The sequence below is a fragment of the Perna viridis genome, chromosome 4 (genome assembly GCF_037379345.1).
Source record: "Perna viridis isolate PV_CMFRI_1.1 ecotype Kerala chromosome 4, ASM3737934v1, whole genome shotgun sequence".
Lineage (NCBI taxonomy): Eukaryota > Metazoa > Mollusca > Bivalvia > Mytilida > Mytilidae > Perna > Perna viridis.
The window spans coordinates 4,522,449-4,544,268 of NC_142448.1; the positions used below are offsets into that span (position 1 = coordinate 4,522,449).

At 33.3% G+C, this 21,820-nt stretch overlaps 1 pseudogene; it reads left to right on the forward strand.

Moving 5' to 3' along the window:
- LOC148618507 (52 kDa repressor of the inhibitor of the protein kinase-like) lies at window positions 1–17,684 on the forward strand (annotated as a pseudogene).
- The last annotated feature ends 4,136 nt before the right edge of the window (window positions 17,685–21,820 follow it).

Below are 21,820 nucleotides of genomic sequence, written 5' to 3' on the forward strand. Positions count from 1 at the left end.
ATGAAGAAAGCAGCAGAGTCTTGTCAAAAAATAGATTCCCTCTTCCGTAAACGAATAGCTATTCTAGATAATACAAGTAGTGACAATGTCCATTCAGATGATCAGGCGACGGAGCCAGTAGTGGCATCCACTGAAATTTCAGACAAATCAATGCCAAGTCCGTCAAGTCACAGTGATAGTTGTTCATCAAACCAGTCCTCTATCAAAAGCCTGAAAAGAAATGACCCCTCTCACCCTGATATTGGTGATATATCGAGAGAAGATATGACCCGGGACAATAATATCAAAATTCTTATTATAAAGACTAGCTGGGAAAGTGTAGACAATTTCTCTTTCCCTTCTAGGTATGTACCATTTTCTATCATTGATATAAAATAAATGTCATAAAATATGGATTCAAAGTCGGTAATTTTTATCATAACTATAGTGAAAAAAATACTAAGGAATAATCCAGATTAACAACACATAGGGCAAAGACAAATTCGAGCCAAGACCAAATAAAATAGATTCATCAAGGATATGCCGGAGGTTATCAAAATTAAGTCACACAGGACACGTGTTTCGGACCTAAAGTCTCATCAGCTACGTTTATCAAAAGTATAGTCAAATTAGTTAAAAAATAGTCGCAATCGAGGAGAAGTAAAACGTTAACAAAAATACGCTAACTTGGGGAAAATCAAATTTAATATCTGAAACATTTTAAAAATAGAAATCAACTCTAACTTGTCCATCACCGACCATATAAATTATATTTACAGTGGAAGTTTACCCCCCCCCCAAACCCTCAGACAAACTAATTAAAAAAGGTTAAGACTATGTACATGTACATACATGTAAAATTTAAGTTTTTATATGCATATGCCCACCGCTTGCAGCGAAGGGGATAATCACAATTGCACCGTCAAATCGTTTGTTCGTTTGGGGGTGGGTTGAACAACGACTGGCCATGCTAGGGGAGTTATTTGACTTCGTGTGTTTAATCTTGTTTCAAAAATAATAAAATGAAGTCATCAAGCTGAAGGATATCGAGCTTGACACAATTTAGTCACGTAGGACACGTGTTTCGAACCTAAAGTTCGCATCAGTAAATTGCTATTGAAATTTGTGGACACCTGTGTTCGTCTGTTGGAATTGAGAAACAATCATTAAAAAGCTGATATTTTCAACGGTGAAGGCAAATCTAGTGCATATTGTCCTATTGTCCTTCGTTCGTTCATGCGCGTTTTTTTTTTTTTTTTTTTTTGTTTTTTGTTTTTTTGTTTTTTTTTATGCTATCTATAGGATGTCGTCATTTTTAAAAAAATTCAAATGGAATAAAATCTTGACTTTCAGATATATTGGTGGTATTAAGAGAAAACTGTCTCCCTTGTGGTTAAAGAATCCCTGGTTAAGGTATTCCGTCTCTCAAGGTGCCTTGTATTGCTATTACAGTGTGTTGTTTTGGGAATGAAGGTGCTCGCGATAAATCGTTTGTTACTTCGCCTGTCTCAGATTGGTCAAACATTCATAATTACATCAAAAGACACGAGTGTCTTCACTCACATTCCCATAATTAACGATCTGTCCAGCACCTTGTAGATGTGAGAGACTCAAAGAAGGAACCGGTCACATCTTTACGTTCAACAAAACGGAAACACGACATTGGACGAAACAGACACATCCTTCGTGAGATAAGTTCTCATATTATGTGGACGCCAAAACATACCAATAAGGGGGCACACACCTGACAAAAGTAGTTTTATGGCAATATTGCAGCACACAGCAAATCGAGATTCTAAAGCACCATTTAAACAACCCACTATCTAAGATGAAATACACCTCTCCAGATATTCAAAACGAGATCATCAATATTTGTAGGGATATGGTAAGAACGAAAATTGTCGAATCGTGTAATCAGGAAGGGTACTTTGCTCTAATAGGCGATGAGGCCACCCACGTGTCTATCCACGAGCAGGTTTCTATATGTGGCAGATTTGTCGACACGATTGATGGTAAACTGAAACTTAGGGAAGAGTTTTTAGGTTTCGTGAGGGCAACTGATACCACAGGAGAAACACTCGCAGATCTATTGATTGCCACGCTAGAAAAGTATAATATCGAGGTATAGAACATGAGAGCGCAGGATTATGACGGGGCAGCCAATATGCGAGGTGTGCACAGGGGTGTTCTGGCAAGAATCAAAGAAATTGTCCCTACAGCAAAGTACGTCCATTGCAAAGCCCATGTTCTAAATCTAGCTACTGTGCACGCATTCCAGGGCGCATCAGGCAGGACGATGATGGTTACTATACAGGAAACTGCGTTTTCCTTTCATTATTCGGCCAAGAAACTTGGTAAGCTACAGGACGAATTGGAAAAGTACCAAAATGTAAAGATAAACTACATTCAAGTCTGCCTTTCCCATAATCGTTCGCTCCCTAGAGTATCTTCAGATTAAAGGTGATTGCAAATCTGGTGTCCGCCTTTCGGCAATCCTCAGGTTTGATTTTATCTTACCACTTGTAATTGTTGAGCATACTTTGCCAGATGTTGTTCCCTTCACAACAACACTTCAAAGTGTTACGTACGATCTTGTGGAGGCCGTGAACAACTGCTAAACTTTGATTAGAGATTTCGGGAAGCAAAGGGATGATCCAACTGTGTACAATATCCTGTACGATGAAGCTGTTAATCTAGCTGAACAGTTCGATATACCACCGTCAAAACCTCGCACAACGGGGCGTCAGCAGAATCGAGCAAATCCAGCAATCTCTGATATTCGCGACTACTGGCTGGTTACGATGTATTACGCATTCTTAGACCATCTACTAAGTGAATTGATTGAGATCGAGAGATCGATTGGTAAACTCTGAAGACAGATTTCTTGCCCAGAAACTGATCCCTAAAAATCTGAAGGATTTAAGCAATGATGACCAAATGCGCATATATCGTGCCTTTGAAGCCGACCTTTAATCTGAAAACCATTATGGTCGCGTAATCCAGAGATGGATTGCTCGATGGAAAACATTTTCCTCGGACAAACCAAGTCAGCTCTGGGAGACATTAGAAATGACAAACAAAGATCTATATCCCAATGTCCACGCGATCTTGAAAATTCTCCTGACCATGCCTCCTACTACGGCCACAGCTGAAAGATCTTTTAGTGTGATGAAGCGGGTCAAGACTTATTTGAGGTCAACGATGGAACAAGAAAGACTCTGTTCTCTTGAATTGCTTCATATCGACTCCGATTTTGACATCGATGTGAAGAAGTTATTGACACATTTGATAATGCAAAACAACGAAAAATGTTGCTTTCATAAATTGAGTGAATTACTGAAATGTTGAGTGACCTAGTACTCTTGCAAATATCTGATGAAAGTCATAGGATCATTGTTAGACTGACTTTTCTTTCATTTACAAACTTTCTCTTTACGTAGAATCAAAATGTGAATCAAAATGAGTATTTCTTGTGATTGACTGTAGTAAGAATGAATGAAAAACTTAAGATGAATTACTGGTAATTTCCCCAAACTGATCCATTAGGGCCTATCTAATTAATTTAATTACAAATTGCAACTTTCTCAAATAAGAAAACAATTATTTACATTTTAATATGTTTTTGATAAAAAGTCAAGCTAAAATTAAAATCAAACCGAACCATTGCATCCAATTTTTTATACCAAACATAATATTTTCACCTTTAAAAATGGGTGTAGTAAATCCTAAATCCGCGGAGCTTCCGGGGGGCTTCGTCCCTTGGGCCCCCTACCAGGGCCCTACCTTGGATCTGTTGGGGGCCTTAAGCGGCTGGCAAAGCCCCTGCCGTAAGCTTTACGTGCCTTCGCTAGGCCTTAGCTACGCCACTGCTAAGTACCTAATTTACGGAAATTCCAGCTTAAATTCTAAATAAATGGAACCTCCAGCTTAAATACTAAATAAATGGAACTTCAAGCTTTAATACTAAATAAATGGAACTTTCAGTCTAAATACTAAATAAATGGAACTTACAGCCTTAGTACTAAATAAATGGAACTTCCAGCCGTATAACTACATAAATGGAATTCCAGCTTAAGTACCAAATTAACGGAACTTCCAGCTTAAATACTAAATAAATGGAACTTCCAGCTTAAATACTAAATAAATGGAACTACCTGCCTAAGTACTAAATTTGCACTTTTTGTCATGCCATCAGTTTTTGCCTCATTCTTACTGACATAAACTCTAAAAGAACTCAACATGCTAATGGTTAATTAGGAAGGTTTAAAGTAGTCAATACCAATTTTGATACATTAAAAACCTTGCTTGCTCACATTTAAGCAGGCAGAAGTGGAATAAGTCAAATTCAAATTAATGTTGAGACACACTCGGTAGAAATTCCCAGTAAAAATGTCGTCCTAATTGTTCTTGTCTGAAATTAAAAGTGTTTGTACAAGTACAATGTTTTACTTTAAACAAAATTACGACGAAAAATCAGACTTGATGACACTTGATCTACTTGTGTTATTATGTTTTCATGTTTTACATGGATTTAATTATCATCTTTTAGAGATATAATTAAAGTTGAAGTTACTAAATGTGCTGGTGTTAACATATTACAACAAACCACTCAATTATACAAGTATTATATATTTACCTAGTTGTCATGCATTTAGTGGTTTTTGTAGAGATATCAAACGTTCAAATGTATTGATTGTCTTAAATTGGTAAAGGATCACTGAATTTCCCATATTCATGATACTTTCAATTTCTTTTAACGTTGATATATAATCATCAAGCTGTTTTCTTCCACGAGGGTATTCAGTAACCAAAGCAGCAAAGTATATCTATCATATATTTTAAATCGTTTAATTCGTTACAAATTTCAAAATCCTTAAAACACAGAAGCTTCATTCCTTGTATTGTACATGGTAGAACTTCTTGGTGGTGGATTTGGCTTTCAATTTAGTTAGTTTTGGTTTTTAGTTCTTCTTTAATGAATTATTTTGGGATTTAGATGTTTGCATGTGTTTGATTTTAATACTGCTAATGAGAGGTAACTCATTGAAACAATGTACAACATATCGAAATTTGCAATACCAATATGATTGTTTTCAATGAAGATGCAAACCAATTCTGATCAAGAATATCAGGCCATCAAGTCGACATTTATTGTTTTACAGAAAATATGTCTTGTTTCGTAAAAAATATTTTCTAATTAATGAATAACCAAAGACATTTTTTATTGCTTTATATTCCCTTTTCCTCCCTTGTGTGAGCGAAGATGTATTTAGAACACTGATTTAGTAGGACGATATTCCAAATAATTGTCAATCAATATAATAATACACTACCGTTATATAGAAATAGAACGAATTATGGTCACTTTTTGGAATTTTATAATGTGCGAAAACATGCATAATAAATATTTAGATTTACTTTTTTTAAACATAAATACATTTATTTGCAGAATTTCCTTCCTATAGCTTTTACCATTAATCACATTAAAGGTGTATTTCTTTTTAATACAACAAAAAACTCGAAAGGTCGTGAAAAATGAATTACTATCCCAGAAAGTATTTATTTATTTACACTTATTGATAAGCATACCATCGTTCCTAAAGTATTACGGAGATGTACATTCGATAGTATCAACTACCTTAAGATAATGTAACGAAACAAGCATTCTTTATACTGACCGACTAATATTCGACATGATAAATCTATATAGAATTCAGTCTCCAATTATGATATATTGACATTTTATCAACTGATGTGAATATTGTCTTCGTACAAAATCAATTTAATAAAAGTACAGTCATTACATAACCAAGGGTAGTTTTTTTATCTTTATTTAAGGCAATGTATTGCTCTAATCACTTTTCCTGTATTGTTCATTAACACCGTTATCAAATCATTCCACTTCAGCAGTGGAAAGGAAGTGCTTGAATATTTCGCCACAAGTTCTTTAACGTTACAAGTGTTTAATTTTTATCATTTTATCATCTAATATGTATTGATTTGTTAACTTACTGGTTCATAATAATTTACTGTAACCCTGGAATTGAAATCCAGTGAAGTGTAATCTGTCATTGGACTGAAAAGCTCTTTCAGGCGAGAATATAACAGGCAATGGTTTCTTATAATGAGTCATTATGAAACTTAACGACAGACGTTATATGTGTGATTAGGTTGTTAGGGTTCCTTTTCAGAACACTGATATTAAATAATTTAAAGTATACAAAACATTGCAGAACAAATAGAATTAATTATTAAAAATCTAAGCTATTAATGTTATATATTTTTATCAACTACAGCCCAAATAATGTGTTTTACCTACCAATAATCGTCAAGTGTTATAACTTCCAGCAATCATTGTATAACTTAAACTGTTAAAAAGGAAAAACGTTCATCTACTAAATAACCCATTGTTCTATTTATGAGTTTCTATTCAAGCATGTGCCTTAAACAATATAAAGCAAGCTACGTATCAATTGAAGACTTGACAAACGTTTGTTGATCAAATAATGTACTCTTCTGTGATCTGCTTACAGCTTTGAAGTCTGATCAATTAGTTTTTGTTATTATAATAATAAAAGTACAGATTTACACTAATATTATGGACAATATTTGTTTGATAATGGGTCAAGGCAGCCGTTTTATGGGTAATATCATTGTCTATACAATCTATGTTTGTAATGTCTGGAAACCGTATTGAATTATTTCACTTCATTTGTCAACAGAAGAATGATACGATAAATCTTTGTGCTGAGACATATAATTGGAGCCTTATGCCTTGGAGTACTTTTTGTTCTAAATATGAAATTATTGCGTGATAAAATCATGCATCAAGTTCATGTGACTGTATTGATGTTATATTAATTTAGTTAAACATATTTTGAAAAACAATAAATTTTCGTGCTTTTTCATATAACTGGGTTTTGTGGGTTTTTTTTTACAGTTGTTGAATTTGTGACACTGATTATCGCTTATAAGTTATGTTGAATTCATTAAACACTGTGTTTTATCTGTTTAACTGTAAATATAATTATGTCCAAAACTTTTGTTCTGACAGTTTAAATCGTCATCCTTAGTACAATCTTGTTAACGCCAAAGTTCCCGAAAAAAAAAAATCAAATAAAATTAGATCTTCAAATGTTATTGGAATATTAGACAGTTGTAAAACATGATTTGTCATCGTCTTTGAACGAAATTTCATCAAGGTTAATAACACATTGTAAGCTTGAACATAATGAATTGTGTTTGGTGATTTCTTATAGCCGTCAATATTATCAACTGGATCGCAAAAAGTTATGCCTTTTGTTCAGTCAGTTGCTAACGGTTCCCGTAGTTCAATTTATACTTTTATGTTATAGAAGATTTTTTCGTTGATAAACGATTGGATGTGTGGAACATTTCAATAAAATACAATGAGAATTCTAGTATGATAATCACCGAATGCGTTTTGATTATTTTCTTGTCTTGGATTGTATGGTATTTATAAGAAGTCTTTTTTGTAAACTACGAATATTTGGATCCTTTAAAGAACAATATTTTATCCTGTTCCAAATTAGTTATGACCTTATCAGAAGTCGATCACCAAGCCAGGCACATTCCTGAGAATATTATCTCGTGAAAGGTTGTCATATCAATTAAATTGATTAAGTGGAAGCATGATAAACATACATATCATAAATTGATTAAAGGTTCGTTTTGCTTTCAATGGTAAATTCACATCATACCAACGCGAGTTGTAAATTATTGTTAAGACAAATTAAAATTGTTTAACTGTAGTGACCGTGAACGCCATTAGGCTTCTGACTGTTGGGTGATCATAAAGGCGTATTTTAGCGTCTGCCTGAAAAAGCCACAATAAATTCCGTGAAGGAGGCCATATAAAATTCAAAGGCTGTTATGGTATGATAGAAGTGATTCACGCTGTAGAAAAAACCCGTCAAACAAATGGTGCTCATTTAGTCTACATATGTTTCACTTTTACATATTTACTTTTTTTTATATTTTTCATGTGTCTGCGTTATTAAATAAATGTGAATAAATTTCAAAAGCATGATACACAACAGCAAATTTCTGTTTTTTTTTAATAGTCATCTTTGTAGGTTAACACAATAGATTTTTTCCATTTTTTCTCAATCCTAGATGTGGCTTTTATTCGATATTTTCTTTTGTATTTGTTTCTAGTGCTGTAAATGTATGATAATACTTGAAAATCCAGTATTTCTTAATTTACAATATAAATATGAGTGGTATTTTGTATGCAACATGTATAATATTGTGATGGACATATATGTCCCCTCAGTTACATGATAATTCTAATAACTACAAAACATTTGTATTTTGTGCTGTCGCTATTTGTTGATATCAATACCTCTGATTTTTGATCTGTCGGTAAATGGCATATATTCTCCTCTTCAATTGATAACTGCCTGATAAAAGTTAATTTTGTCGTTGTTTAACGTGAAAACAATTATTTGTAAGTTGTTCTCTCACCAATTAAAGTAACCGTTTTTAGTTATAGGTATAATTTATGGTATGTATAATGTTTAACCACGTGGATGTAAGTTAAATACAATTAAGAAAACCAAAACAAAATGCTGATAGTAATTTCCGTACATGGAGAGTAATAATTTTTTGAAAGAAGTGGTCGGCAAGGGATTAAAAATATTTTCATTTGTACTTTTTCTATTGTATTGGAGTTTTTTGTTGCGGTTCTATATGGATTTACCATCATTTTTTTTACAGCAAAAAGTTTTAAATTCATTTTCTGATATCAGAAATTATTATTTAACATATTTTAGAAATTCGTGAAAATCATGTCTATATTTCGACCATGACAATTTTCAAATATACAATGAACAATGAAATGACATACAGGAATCTATATATAATATTAAGAGACATTGCCCACCTTTCTCCCTACTTGTCGACAAAAATGTGCGCCTACCATGAGGAAAGATATTCAGTTATTCCTCTGCAATTTGTCGAAGGTTAAATGAATATTTTAGTTTGTATTTCTACAGAAAATAGCCCCATGCAGGTTCTAGTATAAAAAAAAAAAGACACCCGCAGCAGCGCTAAGCTTGTCGTAAAAGGCGACTAAATAATGCTCAGAACCCTAGCCGGGGGCTAGGGCGCTCTGCCCACAGAGCAACTGGCCTGTGTGTCCCATGTGGAGGATTGCGGTATCCCTGACATGTTACAAGCTTGGGTCGTCAGGCCATAATACGGAAAACCTGACCGCAAATCGTAGTTGTGCACCGTGTTGGAAAAATTCCACGTACCTCGCACGTTAAAGAAACTTGCTGTGGTATTCGATAGGAGTAGGAACCTTTGCGCTCCGCCACAGGAGGCTAAATTGCCCGACCCAACCCAGCCCTCCCATTTTAGTGGCAATCAAAATTTGTCGACCCTGCTATCCTTGTGTCCCATCCTTTTTTTTCATTTCATCATCAATTCATGTTCATTTTATCATCTATTTCATGTTCATCGCCTGGATATAGCTCAAATATTGCGGCTTGGGCGTTAAACCCCAATGATCAATCATAATCAATCGACTGAAAATAAAAACAACAAAAAAGTCGCTGACGAAACCAATGCATCACATCTAAGTGGAGTTTATTAAGACGAGTTTGCCCATTTACTGTTTTCTGTATGTTTTCCTTTTAGTCAAACATATGTTTTGCTGTTTATTTTTTATGTATTGTCCTTTGTCTAATTTCTTATTTTTATTTAACCTTCTTTCTCGTTTTCTTTATGTTGATATAGTAGAGCATATCAGTGTGGTGTCTTTAATTCGAATTAAGTCACAATAAAGAAAAAACATTTAAATCAGAATTTCATCCGAATTTGTTTGTTTGTTTGTTTGTTTTTCTTTTATTGGGGATTTATTTAAGGTCAATCCACCGTTTACGGCATCCAAATTATATTATTTCTACTAAAACATTCAAACGAAGTATTTTTTTAATCACGTGATACCCTGATAGACAGGTAAAGTTCATTCTAAGGTAATAAAAGTGGGCGGAGATTGTTTCATACTTACCGTATATCATCAATTGATATACTGTTAATTAACTTTTTATGCTCAAAATGACGATCTTAGTATAACTATTTTCTAAGATAACTCATTTATTTTCTTATTCTAGCATGTTAAAGAGTAATCAAGGGAACCAAGGTTATAGCGGTAATCAAAAGAATGTAATCCAGGGACAAAGACCCGACATGGAAAACGGACATACACAACAAAGAACATAAAGTAACTAAAATTATACATACAAAGTAACAAAAGCAAATGAGCAACTCTGACTCCACTAAAAACTGGGAGCATGGACCAGAAGCACCGGTAGGATAAGCGTCCTCCGCTTTTCTAGAAATACCCGCCGAGTTGCTCATAAAAAGCCATAAAGTTATACACATAGGCAAACGTTAAAAATGCCCTCTATAATTGCAGAAATTCTTTATTTACTCTTCCTTTAGTCAATGGAGAGGTAAAACATAGTGTGAAGTGTAACTTGCCGTGGAATCAGATCGTTTTCAAAAATAGCTATTTATCACAGTAACAAAGATTTGAGCGAAAATCGAAAAACAAATATCCCGAGTACAAAGATAAGACGAAAACAAAAAAACACACACAAACACAACAAAAAAAACATGAAATAACAAAATAACACCCGGCTTTCACTGGAAAATATGGAGATGGACCCTTGGACACTGGTAAGGTAAGCGTCCTTTGATTCTCTAGAACCAGCCGCCGAGTTTATAATAAATTGTGACGTCTGGGGTAGATGAAAGAGGAAGGAAACCTTTGACACGGTAAACAAATCGGTCTCATGTTGCAGACTGACACATTATTACGATCCACGATTTCTTGATAACGGACATAAGACCTTCGTAGCAATTACTTCGGTTTTGTACAACATAACCTAGTTCAAGAAGCTTAATTGTGAGAAATTTGTCACGGTCTAAAACAATCAGCGTAGTTTCGGCAAGTTCTGGCATAAAGTTTGTGTTGTGAAAACTCCACACGTAGGTGCTGAAGGATGTTGCCACAGATGAAAGGAAAGTTGACAAAATGGAATGAAAAGTCATCACATTGGACATATAGGTTGTTCATGAGTTTTCCTTTTCCATTGAGCTCTAAGTGTATGTCAAAATATGAGGCTGACTATAGTTTCTGTTGCGTCTTTTATCTCAAGGTCTTTGGGGGTAGATGCGATGTATAAAATACCCGAAACTATAATTGTTGAAAGACAATACATCATGTATATTGCGGAAAATGGAAATCAAAGGATCTAACTAAACGGTTTCCTTCAATCAGATTACTTTAACGTCAGACCCATAAGTATGAAAGAATAGTTCAGAGAGTAGCTGGGCACACTTTTTCCCTTTGGAATGGTCACCGTCTGTTGAAAAATTCGTCCCCCACACTGCACAAATATGTTGTCGATAAAACAAAATCCAGCATTTTGACAACTTCTAAAGAATAAAAAAAACGAAAATCTATGGCTTGAGAAAAAGTAATGTATAACATGATATCTGGCTCAAAGAGACTCTTTGCACCTATCATTTTGCTTATAAAACTTATTCTCCCCATTTAATCCCGGATAATCGACGGATGGGAAATGCACTAAGTACCATATCAGGTAAAAAAAAACAACCCAAAGTCCGGCAATATTCGTGTCTAACTCGCTGAACTATTCTTTCATACTTATGAAATTGACTTTAACTTACTTCAGAAAATAACTTTTAGGGAGTCGAAAAATTTGATTTAAAATCAATTTTCTGATCAAAATTTATTTGAATCACAAAACAGTCGTCAATTCGACTGCTCATCACCGTTGTTAATATTTCATAGGCTATTATAATGTCTAGATAAATGTAAGGTAGTAAGGAAATCTGAAAAAAATGACAGAACAGGTATGAGAGAGTTGACTAGTTTTTAAATAATGAAATTAAGTCGTTTCTTCGTCTATTATTTCGAAATATTCGGTCAAAAACATCTTAATTTTTAAGACGTTCCCTCGAAATTACGGATGTTAACCATCTAATTGCATCCGGGAATCAAGAAAGTGAGTCTTATTGGATTTTATAACAAATCATTAAGTCTTTATGTTTAGGTTTAAATGATATTTTGCTAGACGAGAAACGTCCTTGTGACAATACGTCAATAATAGTGTAATGAACTAAGTAGCTAATATTTGTACTATCATGTATCTTCTCTATGGTTAGATACATAATAAAATCAAACGTTAAACTTCTTTTCTTTCTTCATTCATATGTTTTGTATTGGCTGTATGTACGAACTAACTGACATGCGCTGAGAAATGACAATCCTTGTTATAAAAATGGAAGATGTGCTTGTGTGCTTAGGTATGATGTTAAATGATCTTGATAATTTTAGATATTAATCCTTAAAAATATTTGCTCTCTCTGGTTACAAATCATTAAGTACCACAATTCATCGCTATATCAACATTTTTTTCCTTCTTATATTTTTCAACTCTTTATCGAATTTAGGAGTAAAAAAAATAAACAGAAGTTTTTGTTATAGCTTGACTATAAACGTAAGTACTGGAATCATTAAAAATCAGGCAAAAATTGAGAAATAATGAGTCATGTTCAGAAAAATAATCATACAAATTTAGCATTGTGGCAGATAGTTGTGGTCTTTTGACGAATTGACAGTTCGTTTGTCTTAGAAAAGCAGAGGATGCAAATAAAACCAAAAAAAAATAAACACAAAAAAAACAAACAAAAAACAAAAACAAAAAAAAAAAACAAAATAGTAGAATGATAGGGGAACTGAGCTTAATTATGAAAATGCGATAGATTTCATATATATTATACCACGAGTTACTGACACTTAAAAAGAATAGAATAGTATTTTTTGTATTTTTCAGATAACATTTTGGATAAGGTTTAATATAAGGCCTTGTGTGTTTCATCCAATACATTCTTCCTCCCTTCGTTAACAAAATTGAAGTTGTCATGATAAGTATTAATTCAATCAAGATGAAAATATATTAGTGACTCACAATCACTTACATGTCATTTGTCATTTTTTCACATTCGAGCATTAAACAAATGACAAAATTGATTAAATTAGTGAAGAGAACTTTCCTTGAACTGTTATTTGCGGTAATAATACATTTTTTACAATAAATTATGTCTCCCTGGATATTGTTTGATCGCCAATAGCAAATATTTTATCGTTAGAAGTCAGAATTAAGTCTCTCAAACATGAAGTATACGATAATCGAAGGACATCTGAGAACTTTAGAAAAATACAATTAGGTTTGTTTACACAAATAAAATTATTGATGGGAATGAACTTCTGTCCAATCTTCAAGCAAATGTTTTTTTTTTTATATTCAAAACACATCAATCATAAATAATAATGATTGTTTAAGTGTATGAAAGGTAATAACTATTTACACAAAAAATTATTGGTTTTGAAATTTCTTCTGTACCTTTGACTTTTGAGTATCGATATCAATAAACGTTTATCAAATAAAGATATAAAACGCTAGCATGATGTGCACGCGATTTTGATACAAATTTTGAGGAAAGGACAACGGAAAAAAATATCCAAAAGTTATTACCATCATACTACATGTAATAAACATCCAGGACTTTGATTGAGCACGTCGTTTCAAATCCAATATACCCGAATATTCCTAGGCCATATACCCGGGTGGAACGTCACGTGCTAAAAAAATTAATTCAAGACCAACATATACATCTTTCTTCGAGTCTAGTAAAGTAATTTATTACAGAAATTTTAAAAACCACTTTAAATTGAAAGATTATTTTATATTTTTAAAAACATAACTTGCAATAAAATCTTCTTAATTCAGAACTACAGTTCATTATTTACCGATCGAAACCGGATGTTGGCAAACTGTTGATAAAAAATAAAGAATTTGTCATTTCTGAAATACGAGAAACATTGGTGATGAATAACTTTTAATTATTGAATGTACAGCATTTATAAGGAAACGAAAAAATTGATACCAAATATTATTATCAAATATATAATACACTCAAATTATCGAAGTCAATGTCGTATAATATGCAATCGCCGTTGTGAAAAATCTTAAAAGCTATAGAATGTATAAATACGAATATTCTTACTCAAGGCTGTAGGACTGCGTGACCTTCGGGAAAGGACTTGTTTATCCTTAGCTCATCCAAATTGTGTATATATATTGTACATAGGCTTTATTGTATCTTGTATTTTGCTTGTTTTCTCTGTACCAATGATCATCGGATGTAAATTAAGATATAAGAAATCAAACTTTGAACAAGAATGTTCTATTCAACTTAACTTGAAAGAGTCGAAACGATCTCATCTAGTACAACTAAGATGTGGTATATTTTCGTTACCAGTATAGACTTGCACATAATGCTGAAAGCTTCCAGAGGGACGTTTATGCAGACTTTGTGATAATAATGCCATTGAAGACGAGTCATGTTTTTATAGGACATGATATAATGACATTAGAAAGACATTTCATTAGGCATTGTTACAAGTGTAGAAATTATCTACTATAGCAATGACAAAAGACTGAACAATCTGATGTTAATGTTTCATAGGAGGATCGCCAAATATATTGTTGAGGTTTTCATAAGAAGACAACGTGTGATAGATAAATAACCACAAAGTTCTTTGATACATAATGATTAACCTAATCCATTATATCGACAATAAATTGTACTTTTGTACAAAATCTTAACAAACTAAATCAGTAAACTGACCTTTTCTACAACTAGACTGGGAATTTATTTTAACTTAATGAGATACTGAACATATATATCTCAAGTAAAACTTGTTTTCCCTCAAATTCCATATAGATGAAGGTCAATGGACCAAAAAAGAGAGAAACAACAGATTTGCAAACATGTTCTAACATGAACTTAGAAAAAAATCCAGGGGAAAAATTACAATTTTTCCCACTTCCTATCGTGAGCAGTGAGTTTTCACAGTACCATGACGTCTCGAAAAACGTTTTTGCTTTTTTTATTGTCAGTTGAAAAACCTTGAATAAAGACAAAGAAGCTTGATTTGATTGGTTTTTTACTTGTCTTAGCCTTAAATGATTACATTTCCTGATGCTGAGAGTTGAATGACAAACATAAGTAGATTCTTGTTAATAGAAAATTTATTGTGCAAAAAAGTAGGTCACTGAAATGGAAGGTTGGTATACTTTTTTATACGTTTTTATATGTGTATATGGACGTACATTTCGGAATTACAAATGTTTCAGATTGCCCAGAAAGAACCAAGATTGCGGTGAGGTAATGAAATCATTCTATCACGTCGATTCCGGTGATTCAGCTCTAAAGGAATATCTTGGAAAGTCAGTAAGGAACTGCACGTATAGATGGAAAAAGAAACGTACACAACTAAGAACATAATAAAATATTACATACAAAGTAACAAATGTAAATTATCAACTCGGACTCCACTAAAAACTGGGGACATGGATCTGGTGCACCGGTACGGTAAGCGTCCTTTTCACTTTTCACAAAATATAAAACGACACTACATTTATCCGAAGTTCTGAACATAACAAAATGAATGGACAAGAGGTAAATCAACTAACTCAATACATTTAAAGCTCCAATGATCAAGGAACAGGACTTGAAAAGTTATCAGGGGGTTTTCCAATGTAATGTCATATTTTATTAAGATCATGACAGTAATATTTGTGAAATATTTATGGATTTTAATGATGTAACTGATGATACCGTGGGACTAGGGCTATCAGAGGTTATCAAACAATCACTTGTGTCTTGGGTCTACAATTGGAATACTGAAGAGGCCACACCTACGATGGTGCCGAATCCTAGAAAAAAGTAGCATTTCGGATATCAGAGCAATATCCAAAAGCTACACGTATGCTGACTTTATAGCTGATCTGATCCGAAAGAAAGAATATCGTTTAGCAAGATCTTTTAATCTCAGTTTCCGCTATGTAGATGACGTATTATCTTTAAACAATCCTAATTTCGGGGATTTCATACATCGCATCTACCCCCAAAGAACTTGAGATAAAGGATACTACAGACACTGTGAAGTCAGCCTCATATCTTGACCTACACTTAGAAATCAATGGTAAAGGAAAACTATTGACCAAACTTTACGACAAACGTGATGACTTTTCATTCAAAATTGTCAACTTTCCTTTCATCTGTGGCAACATACCTTCAGCACCTGCGTATGGAGTGTTCATATCACAACACATGGGAGTGTTCATATCACAACACATAGGTTATGTCAGAGCCAGCCGAAACTATGCAGACTTTTTGTATCGCACTAGAACTCTAACAAATAGGCTTCTGGAACAGTGCTATGTTGCTACAAGATTGAAGTCATCACTACAGAAGTTTTATGGTCGTCATTATGAACTCGTGAATCGTTATGGTGTATCCATCTGCACCATGAAAACCGATTTATTCAACGTGTTATAGTTTTCCTTTCCTCGTTTGTATACCCCGGACTTGACTTGTTATGAGCAACTTGGCGGGTGTTTCTAGAAAGCAGAGGACGCTTACCCTATCGGTGCACATGGTCTATGCTCCCAGTTTTTAGTGGAGTCCGAGTTGCTCATTTGCATTTGTTACTTTGTATGTATGATTTCAGTTACTTTATGTTCTTTGTTGTGTCTGTCTGTTTTCCATGTCTGGTGTTTGTTCCTGGATTACAATCTTTTGATTACCGCTATAACATTGGTTCCCTTGATTACTCTTCATCTAGTCACTGGTGTGTATTCGTGATTAAATATAAGAAACGAACTTTACATAAAAGTTGATTTGACTGTTCATATTCAATAAAAACAGAAACTTGAAATACACACAACATCAAAGACATTTCCTTTAAAAAAAACTGAGATATATTTATTTAAAATTGTGTGAAACAATCCGCCTATAAATTCATGAGTAAAATCAAGTCAGGTTTATCTTTATTACAGTGTAGCATCATTCTAAAGATAAAAATCCATTCTATTTTAGGCTCAACTTGCTTATATCTCAGTGTACTAGAATCCAGCTGATGAGGAACATGGTCGGTATTTCTGAGAAGGTCGTATTATTTTATAACAATAGCACAAAACGCAATAGTCATTTACAGCATTATTTACTCCAAGAAATTAACATTGACATAGCGAAAGTTTTGGACACATGCCAGACAAGGTTTATTGAAAGACATGATTCATTTGAGGTCTTCTGTGAGCTATATAGCGCTATTGTGTTGTCACTTTGTCATAAAGGAAAGATTTCAACCGAGAAACAAACTCTGAAGCAGCAACACATTTAGCTGCCATCACAAATTTCGTATTTCTTGTCACCCTTGAAGTAAAAAAAATAATGGGTTACACCCTACGATTGACCAAGACACACTATTCAGGGATCAAGATGTCATTTTTGCGTAGTTGGACGATCTGCATTGTCTATTTTGGTGAATGTACGGAAAGATGTAGACAGCAAATTTACTACGTGGTATCAAGAAGCAGTCGACTTAGGGAGTGACCACGATGTAATCCTCTCAATGCCCAGAGCATGTGAAGCAGAGGAATCGAAGTAAATGTTCCTCGAGAAAATGATTCAGAGATATATACTCTAGGCGAGCATTGGCTAAACCGTATATAAATGAACTTGTATCTGGGTTGCAAGAACTGTTTACCGCTAGGGTCAGTAAGTTCAAATATTGAAAGTTCATTGGAGGTAAGATTTTTGTTCCCAGTAAATGGGTTTGTTTCGGTCAATGAGTGCAGAAAATAAAATGTGTTATATGGCTGGGTTATTGCATATCAAAGGAAAGGTCGTAACGGGTATATCACAAAATGACGATGAAAACCTCGAAAATTGCCTTTGAAAAAGTCACAAAATGCAAAAATGTAGTTGTTGTAGAAGATTAGTTTCTTGTATTACAAGGAGAAAACTTTCAAAGGAAAGACTTTCAATTGTTTTATAAACAATTGACATACTTGTTTTCTTTATCAGTTAAAAATGAAAAGTAATCGACAATTTACCCGTTAGTCTCAATCATGAAAGGAAACCGATAATTACAATACATTGAGACATGTCATTGAATTCAATAAATGTTACATCAACATAATTTTCGTCCCGTTCCTTTCATGTACATATAAAAACGCACATTTGTTACCACTGTCTTGTGTATTCAGTGAAGACAAAAAGAAACGTAAAAAAATAACACATTTAAACTATCGAAATGGAGACTCAACAAAACAAAAACGAACAAACATCAATCCAATGTAGACCAGCATGCATTCACAAAAATCGACACATGCAATTCCAAATTAATGCTTTGAAGAAGTTCATGACAGTCATCAATAGTTCTAAAAAGACCTATATTATATGCCACTGAAAATCCCGACAAAATACTAAATGTTAAATGATGATATTCAGATCCTTTTACATGTTCTAGCACAATGACTTATATAACCAACTAACATTAATGAAGATCGAACAGGTGATGTGAAAAATGGATTCAGTGTTTTCAATCATAGACAAATTCAGGATACAATTGGTTATGCAGATTTTTTTTAAATAGAAGGTGCTATAATATTTGTTCACTTTGCTAAAGCATACTTAATGGAACCAAGATTCTAGCGGAAATCAAAAGAATGAAGTCTAGCGACAAAGATCAGATATTGAAAACAAAACAGATAAACACAAGAAAGAAAATAAATTAACCAAAATAGTACATACAAAGTAACCAAAGTAAATGAGCAACGTGGACTGCACTAAAAGCTGGGAGCATGGACCAGATGCCGCGGTAGGATAATGACTTTTTTATCAGATGCGTAAAACACGTTATACACGGGAGTTCAAACATGTGTAAGTGGACATCTGAAACATTTAAAAACTCTAGGGGCATTAAGCATGGTTCCCTTTTATTTGTTCTGTCATTCAAAATAATGTCACAGCGACTAATAGCAAATCACAAAATTAAAAGTTTTAATCAAAAAAACTTGATAGCGGTACACATAGTATCAAAATTTCTCAATTAGATGATGATACTGCTTTATTTTGTAATTCGAAAACCGATGTCGAATTAGCAATGAAGAATTTAGAAATATTTTGATCATTTTCTTGGTTGATTTTAAATAGAAATAAAACAGAGGGACGTTCGGTCGGAAAATTGAAAACAACAATTGAGGACGAAATCAGAGAAATTATAAACCAGTTAAGCGCTTGGAATGATTTTGGTCACTGCAAAAGTGGGAGCGAAAAAATAAACTGGGAAAGTGAAATTGATAAAATGAACAAGTTATTAATATTATGACAAAAAAGGAATTTCATCTTACTAGAGAAAATTCTGATAATGAAGACATTATTAATACCTATATTTACATACGTTGAAAGCTAACTAACAATGCTGGACAAGTACTTGAAAGAAATAGAGAACAAATGTTTCAAATTTATATGGAATGATAAGCTAGATAACGTTAAAAGAAATTACATTATAAATTCGCAGGACAGAGGGGTTACATGTAGGTATGATTGATATCAAAAGCTACTTTATTTTTTTTAGAAACTTATCAAAGGCTTTGGCAAAAATTCCGGATTTTTATAAACAAGTGTTTACATTATGGTGTTTAGTTGATGGGGGACATACAAAGATATTTTGATGAAGTCAGAAAACAAATAATTTGGAATGATAAGAACATAAAGTTCAACAATAAAACTCAGGTTAATAAACAATGGATTAAAAAGGGTACAATATACATAAATGACATTACTGATGTGTCAAATGTATTTGTCACATTTAATTTTTTGTGAAGGAATTTTATCGAAGTGTAAGAGTAAATTCAGATAAAAAAAAAGTTGTGACCTTCAGGCAATTTATGAATACATATTAATGGTATATACAAATTAATTTTTAAGGGTTCCACGTGAAATTGTAGATTCGTACCTTATGGATAAATTTCTCTATACCTTTTGTTTTATGTATTTCATTTGTAGCTAGTTGTTTCCCTCCCTAGAGGACATAGACAGAGAGCATCAGGATATCCGTGCAATCTTCGTATTATTTGTTACAAGCATTTTTGAAATAAATGTGATATTATTTAAAAAAAAAAGAAATAGAATAAAAAAGACTTAACTCGACAAAACAGCGAACGAACGATGTTTCTGTGCGCGCATGACACATCTGAAAACTTATTTTCACGGTAAAAAGCATTACATCGGATTTAATAACTATTATTCTTATCACAAATTTAAGTGCAATTAAACATTTAATTTCAAATCAATTTCATGGTTCTACCAAAGTCAAAATGTGGGCGCATACGATAACACATAACATTAAACTTCTCCCTTTATGTCGTGTGAAGGTTCTTCCAGAAAATATTTTGATTTTTCCATGTATTACTTTGTCGATGACAAGCAGTCATGCCAAAAAAAACCAGTTATTGCACTTTAAATGTATTCCCCTATTAAACCCAAGGATAACCTCAACAAAATGTCAAAATGACAGGTAACAAATATGTTTATTCGAATATCTATTTTCCTTGCTTAAAAAATGTAATTGCATAAGAAAAATATTTTGTCATTTGGAATAATAAAAGATTCTGCTTACATTATGAAGTCAGCCTCGTATTTTGACCTACTCATAGAGATCGATGGAAAGGGAAAACTCATGACTAAGACAAACGCGTTCCTAATATTCAACTTTTATTTGATATATGGCAAGCATCTGCGGATTGATTTTTCAAATCACAACTCTATTGTCAGATCCTCCCGTAACTACGCAGATGTTTCATATAATGTCATACTTCATACAATTAAGCTTCCTAAACATGGTCGTGTAGCTATAACATTAAGTTATCATTACAAAAAAAATTATTTGTTGATCGTCCTCATTGACTCATGGGTCATAATGGTGTATCCATCTACACCATGAGGTCCAATTTATTTACTCTCTAGTCTACCCCCGCCGTGACATTCAATGAGGGACAGATTTTTCTCGAAAAGCGATACATTTCAGTTGACATTTTTGTATATGTATGTGTGCATCCCAGATATTGACTTTGGAACAACCGTTATTGCTACAAAACGTTACAAATTTCCTTTAAACTAGTCAATATTAAGGGGAAAATACTTTTGTTTTTAATGTATGAGATGTAAATTATGCTTTTTAATAACTCTCCCAATTTACTACATATCTTAAATCCCATTAAATTTGCTTTAAAATCAAAATTATTAATCATTTAAATATTGCAAATTTCGGTATACACGTACATGTGTTTCAAGGAGTAACCCGTCATGAGCATCATTAGAATCAAAGAGGTAAAAATATCAGGATTCAAAAGTAAATAACTCAACACAAGAATGTATTACAAAGGAAGCCAGGTTCTTTACTCGGCCAAGTTGTACAAACGACTTTAAAATGATACCCACAGCTTCTCTGTCAAAGACATGGCATTTTGGGTATATAGTGTTGACTAGATACCTTGCAATAAATAAATGTATCCAAGGAGGATCACAGGAGGGTCTACCTGTGAGCTGTTGTTTCTATTATCTAGCACAATAAAAAAAATCCGGGCACTACCAAATTTGAATCAAAACAACGCCAGTGATCTTAAGGATGTAGCCTAGGGTAAGGGACACAACTCTTACAAATCATTTGAACGTTTGTATTCAGCATCAAACATCAATCTCATGTAAGCATCAAACTAAGTTGGACGGATTTCATTCATTTTCAAATGAAAGCTTGATAGGCTTTTGTGAAATTGAATGTGATACAAACATATTACTAATTTCAAGAGTTATGTCCCTTACCGTAGGTCTGCCTACTTTAATGCCAATCTTGTCGGATTCACTC